General features: G+C 37.5%; 1 pseudogene; it reads left to right on the forward strand.

Annotated features, from left to right (window-relative positions):
- The first annotated feature begins 2,503 nt into the window (after positions 1–2,503).
- On the forward strand, positions 2,504–5,440 carry LOC145782485 (dual adapter for phosphotyrosine and 3-phosphotyrosine and 3-phosphoinositide pseudogene; annotated as a pseudogene).
- Positions 5,441–6,177: the final 737 nt, after the last annotated feature.

Here is a 6,177-nt window from a genome sequence, read left to right on the forward strand (position 1 = left end):
TGTGTACCACAAATGGAAAAATCACCACGTTGAATTACTTATAGGCCATAGTAAAAGGCGTTCAAGTCCAGCGTACGTTCATTGCACTGATGAGACATGAAGGTTGAAACAGTGTCTGCAGTTAGTTAATTATAAAATTATATTTTTAATTCTTCTGGTAACTGTACAAATTAAGCTACCACAAGATGTTTGGAAATAAAGCTGGTTCTAATTTCTACCATCTTGTGGTAGACTAGTTTGCAGTCCCCAGAAGAACGAAAAATATTATTTTGTAATAATGTTATGGTTTATTTATTCCCGTTCAACAACAGGTAAGGTCTTTTAGCGACAGGGTTTTTGTTTAATTTCATATCATACAATTTTAGTAGAGAGGTGAGTTTCTTGAACTATGGACAGTTAAAACTAAGCAATCACACGGCATTTAACATCATGTATTAGAGTGAACATCAAACTATAAACTACGAACGTTTTCGGCCATACTCAAGTTAGCCCTTCTCAAGTAACGAAAATAACTGATTTTACAATTACATCTACATTGAAAATAACTGATCTACACAATAAATTAAAAACGAAATGCACAAGAATGAAACTGCAAAGCAGAGGAGAAAGGCACATCATATGGCGGTTAATTACGCGAGGCAAAAAAGCAGCAACATACAACAAATTATGAAAAAACGTTTAGGAGATAGGAAGCACCTGCGGCAAACAACTGCGTATTGAGGCGAGGATTGCAGAATTTTATCAGCAAAGCCTCCGTGGATTTTCGTATCAAATTCCGTCGAACATTTACGCACAACTTTAGGAATGGTTTGTTGTTTGAACATGTTTGGCAATCGCATATATGGTCTTTAATTGCACTTTTTCTGTTCAAATTACTTAACTTTAAGTACTCTCTCACTCTCGTAGCCAAATGCCGCGTAGACATACCAATGTATGTACAGGTCACGTCATGCAAACAAGTGAACTTGTACACGACATTTGAACACAAAAAGGAGGGAGTCCTGGATTTAAGCTGAAAATAATAACCAACTTTAAATGTTTTATACACCGGAATAATATCAACGTAGATATCACGTACTTTCACAAATCCCTAGGTTTATGAAATGATAGAAACTCTCATACACACAACCAGAATTTGTGTTTGGAGTGGTGTGGATTTTTTTTACTTGCAACTGCAAACATGATGAATCCGATACAAGTTTATGTGAGTTTGAAAAATATTAAGTATAAATGTTGAAAGCAAGAGAAAAATAAAAAAATTATTGGGGCAAAAGGGTGCTCAAAACCAAACAACCAAAATCAAAATTATGTCTTTACGCCAAATTCCTTGCCTTTGTCTTGTGCTCTATTAAAGGTTACTGAGCTTGTATAGCTAATGCTCTAGGCTGATGCTGAGCTGCGTCGGAGTCTGCCTCGCTTTCTGACCTAGTCTTATTCTGAGCTTGCCTAGAAATTTTTGGTTGGGTAACAACGCCAAAGCCACCGGATTGTTTTCCACATTTTGTGATAGGAATGCTCTGTTCATGGAAGCCTTGGCTACGGGTCACAGTTTTACTTTAGAGTTGCTGGAACATGTGGGTTTTGGTTTGGCCTACGTACCAGCTCAGTAGCCGACAAGGTTATCGTTTTCAGCTGTAGTGCTGGTAGGTCTGAGATCGATTCCAGGTCGGGTTAAACCAAAGACTTTAAAAACGGTACCGATTGTGTTCTTTCTTGCATAACGCAGTGAGGATAAGTCGGATAATAATGTGATGACATTGTAAATCTGATATAAAATAAAAATTAGCCTTATCGCTAAAAGACCTTAACAGTTGTTGAGCGACAATAACTAAACCATAACATTATTATCATTATAGACATTATGACTATTTGGTGAAAACGTTGGCTGCATAGCACAGTCTTACTCTACATTTGCTGGAACGTGTGGGCTTTGGTTTAATAAGTTCGTTTGTAAACTTTTCAGTTACAGTATGCAATAGTTGGTTAATTTATGTTAAAACTGGCGTTTACAAGTTAAGTTGAAGAGTAAAATTGTGGAGTAACTGGTAACAATTAGATTAAACATAATTTTGCATGAGTTTACATTGAACATGCCCAGGCAGCAAAATCCGCCATTTTACATTAATCCAACGTCTGCAGATATTGAATCAATGCAAAATGTGACGAAATTTGCTGTCTGGGTTATAGCTAAAACTAATCTTTTATCAACCTTGGCTTACTTAAAACATATTTAACTTTCTTTGTACAGAGGCTACATTTTTCAAAATAGCTATCACTTTTTCTACGCACACAAATATCGTTACATTTGTGCAATCCGACGTTACTCAACGGATTTCCTTGACGCTCTTCTATAACGTGGCTGTGAAGGAAAAAGAGATTTTGCTTTGTTGGGAATAACTTCGTTGTTTTACTGGTCACGTGATATCGTGACTCACTTCCGTCGTGTCTTAGTTAAGCAGTGACTTTCCTTGACACAGTCATTACAACTTTTTGACACGTAAAAAATGGACGCATTGGCTTGGTACCACGGCAACATTAGCAGACATACTGCAGAGGCACTGTTGATGGCGAATGGCAGTGAAGGAAGTTATCTAGTCAGGGCTGTTCCAGACGCTTATTGTCTATCAGTGCGTGGCAGAGACGCTGTAAAACACTTTAAAATTGAGAAACATAAAGACGGAATTTCTTTTGCTCATTCTGTATTTGATGATATGGATCAACTACTAAAGGTCTTTGCCAACCAAATCATACTTTGCAGTCAGACCGGAAACTTATCGAAAAACTTTGATGAAGGGACTCTTATCACTTTGAAACATCCTTACCCAAGAAAGGTGGAAGAGCCGGACACGTATGACACAATAATGATGCTGCATTCAACTTTAAGAAATGATGCTACTTTGGATGATTTGAAAAACCAAACCAAAGCCGTCCCGCTCGCCTCAAAATCGGGCTTTCTGACGAAACAAGGGGGAAGCATCAAGACCTGGAAACATCGGTGGTTCGTGATTGTCCGCAATGAGTTTAGCTACTACGTAGACAGATCAAGTGAAAAGCCAATAAGAACTATTAACCTCGAAGAGTGTTATAAGCTTGCCATGTGTGATATCCCAGGCAGGCAGCACTGCTTTTACTTAGAATTTCCGGACAGAACGTGGTATTTTTCTGCCAATTCTGAAGACGACCTGAAGGAGTGGACGACTATCATTGAATGGAAAATGAACCAGAACTTGAATGGGAAAGTTAGATGAATTTAAGTGAAAAATCCATGAAGGGCTGTTTGATTGTTCTTGGACAAACTGCACCTACAGTAAATGCATGTCTGCTGTAATTTGGCTTGTAGCCAGACTTAATAGGCCTTGAGAGTCCTGGTGAGAATGAACTGTGGTGTCGACTTTTTAAACGAACATCGACCATGAACTGCACTAGCACTAGGCTAAGCTTAATGAACTTAACCAGTTGCCATTTGCTAACGTTGTTGTGTTGAATATTTACGTTTATCTTGTGTAGTTTTAATTAGGCCTATATTATGCATGCTGTGAATTGGAAGCAATATGTGACTCAGCAAATGTAGAGGTGTACATCTATTGAGAAGCTTGTACAATATGTAACTGTTCAGAAGTGATTTACGCAATTATGAATATTTTCTTGCGTTCATCCGGTGACAGCAGACTAGGCTAGCACAAGATCTTGAAAACGGTAACCAACTTTATTTCCGACTTTTTGTCATTCTACATGACTGACTTTACAAAGGGACTGAAGCAGGTAAAAACTGCTTGTTTAGTAGAAAAATGACATATCACAAAAAGATATTGATGATGGGAATAAATCTCTAAGGTACAAAGTTTAAACAACGCAAAAAGTTGCTGTCCATCGGAAATAAAGCTGGTTATTATTTTAAGCATCTTGTGGTAGCCTGGTCTGTAGTCACAAGAAGAACGTGAAAAAGCATTAAGCAAACGTTTTTGTTAGAAGAGCAACTTAGAATTGACTCATTAGCCATATATTTGACATAACTGCCAAATCTCGACATAAAATGTAAACAGGAACCAAACCACTTCCACTTTGCAATATGCGTAACCCTGTCTTCTATTCATTGATGCCCGTTGGGTTTTCACAATGCTGAAAGTTTTGTAAACCTAGAGCTGTTTAAATCAACCTTTTTTGGTCAAAACAAAATACAATGATTTAAAACGAAATCAAGATTATATATTTTATTTTGAAACAAAATATTTCACGTTTTCGGGATACTGAATAATTAGCAAATCGCTTTGTCGTCGAATTCAGAATGAAACGAAATGGATAGGTTTCATCCTTTCCTTTACAAGCCCACCCATACTCCTTCTCCCTCCCCCTCACCCCGCTTAGCGGGGGGACATTTTCAAAACTTTGTTGCACTCATTGTATTTGAAAAATAGGACTAAGTCTTGACAAGCTGAACAATTTTAAGATGTTTTTTTGTCCATTATTGTGTTGATCGCCGAGTACCTGACGTTTGTCATTCTTGTGTATGATGCTGAATTGTGCTATCCAGTTTTGTTGATAGGCCTACAGTTTCCATTTTGCGTTCAGTAAAATATTAAATAACGATTTCTTCCTTTCATTGCTATCACTTTTATACAGATTTTCGATGGCTTCAGTGAAAGCTGACATGTTATTGTTCATTTCCGTGCCTGTAATGACTTGTCTTTGAATGTTGACTCCTGTTGTGTAACTTGTATAGTTTCTTGTGTTTGCAATACCAGCCAACATGCTGCGGTACTAAAGCTGTCGCCTATAATGTGCTCAATTTAATAGTTTTAAAAACTTTCATGGCCATGAAACTTTCTATCCAGTTGATTCCAATTTTATTGTATTTTGCTTTGTCGGAATGCAAAAGAAAAGATGTTGTGGAAATAGAATAAAAAAAAACACCAACAAAAGGATTGGTGCAAAGCCATGATGGTTTAAGATGTGAACGCGAATAACATTTACTGCCAGAAACGATAACATTTTTGGTGAACAGCGACACTTTTCAGTATTCAGGATCTAAGTAGATGCGTTGATAAAACATTCCAAAAGTAAACAATTGATTTTTTCCAAAATTTACGACAAACTTGAATGATTTTACTGGAGTGACAAAACGTTTATTTCTGCTACTTTGCCATCAGATTGTTTGGTATTGGCCTCATTTAATCTTTCGTAACGACCTTTTCAAGCCACTGTTAACATGATGTTATCATACGTACCGTGCTGTAAGTTATACTCAAAAAATGGTTGCAGATTGCTTGTTGAATTTCATTTTATCGCCGATGAGCAAAAGTAATTCAACCTCCGTCCCAGTCTTAAAGTTGTTTGATTTTGTGAATCCACACTTTTGGTTTGACGGGACTTTTTTTTACTTATATTTATGTCTGTACAGGGAGATTGTAAAAGAGCAAATAAACTTTTTTTTGCAAATTAAGTCATTTGTCTAAAATCATCGCGTCAAACGCTCTTATGTGAGAGCAAAAGGGCAGCCAAGAGTTTGAAAAAAGAAAGGGTTGCATTGAGAAAAATGGAAAGAGCCTCTGAATGTGAAGTCTTTTAAGCTTAATCATGGCAGCTTCGCGTATTTGCAGAGGTCTTGATGATTTTAAGGGCCCCGAAAACTTGAAAAAACAATGCGTATTTAGTGCGTTTTTCTTGGACGTGTGTTGATTTAGGGCCCGAGGATCGCATTGGTACCGGGCCCAAATTATTCTCTCAACGGCCCCGAGTGTTGGAGCTGGAGATGCAGGGAGTTTGAACGCACCCAGAAACTTTACAATTTGTTGAGCATGTTTACAAGGTTTGGGTAAAGTTATTTCAATATGTAGGCTGTAGGCTACAATATTCATTGTTCATACATGTCAAGCTGAAACTGCAGGCCTATACGTTTTAGTTTGTAGAATTTCAGAGGTAATTTCAACCAGTTGAGTCATGAAATTCGAATCTTTGTTAAGGTTCCAATTATTGTGACTTCACTGACGTTTGAAAGAGGAGGTTTGAATTTTCCTATTCTTATGGCTGTGGTCTGTTTCGGATCACTTGGACAACTCTAGTGTAGGAACGAGCACTCAAGCAGCGGGAATACATGCTGTAGATTTGAGGTATCAGTATCACTCATTGTGATCAATGGCGTGCCGTGACCATATTTTTGGGTGTTCACTTTTTCTGAAA

Source organism: Aplidium turbinatum, chromosome 13 (assembly GCF_918807975.1).
Source record: "Aplidium turbinatum chromosome 13, kaAplTurb1.1, whole genome shotgun sequence".
In the NCBI taxonomy this organism is placed as follows: Eukaryota; Metazoa; Chordata; class Ascidiacea; order Aplousobranchia; family Polyclinidae; genus Aplidium; species Aplidium turbinatum.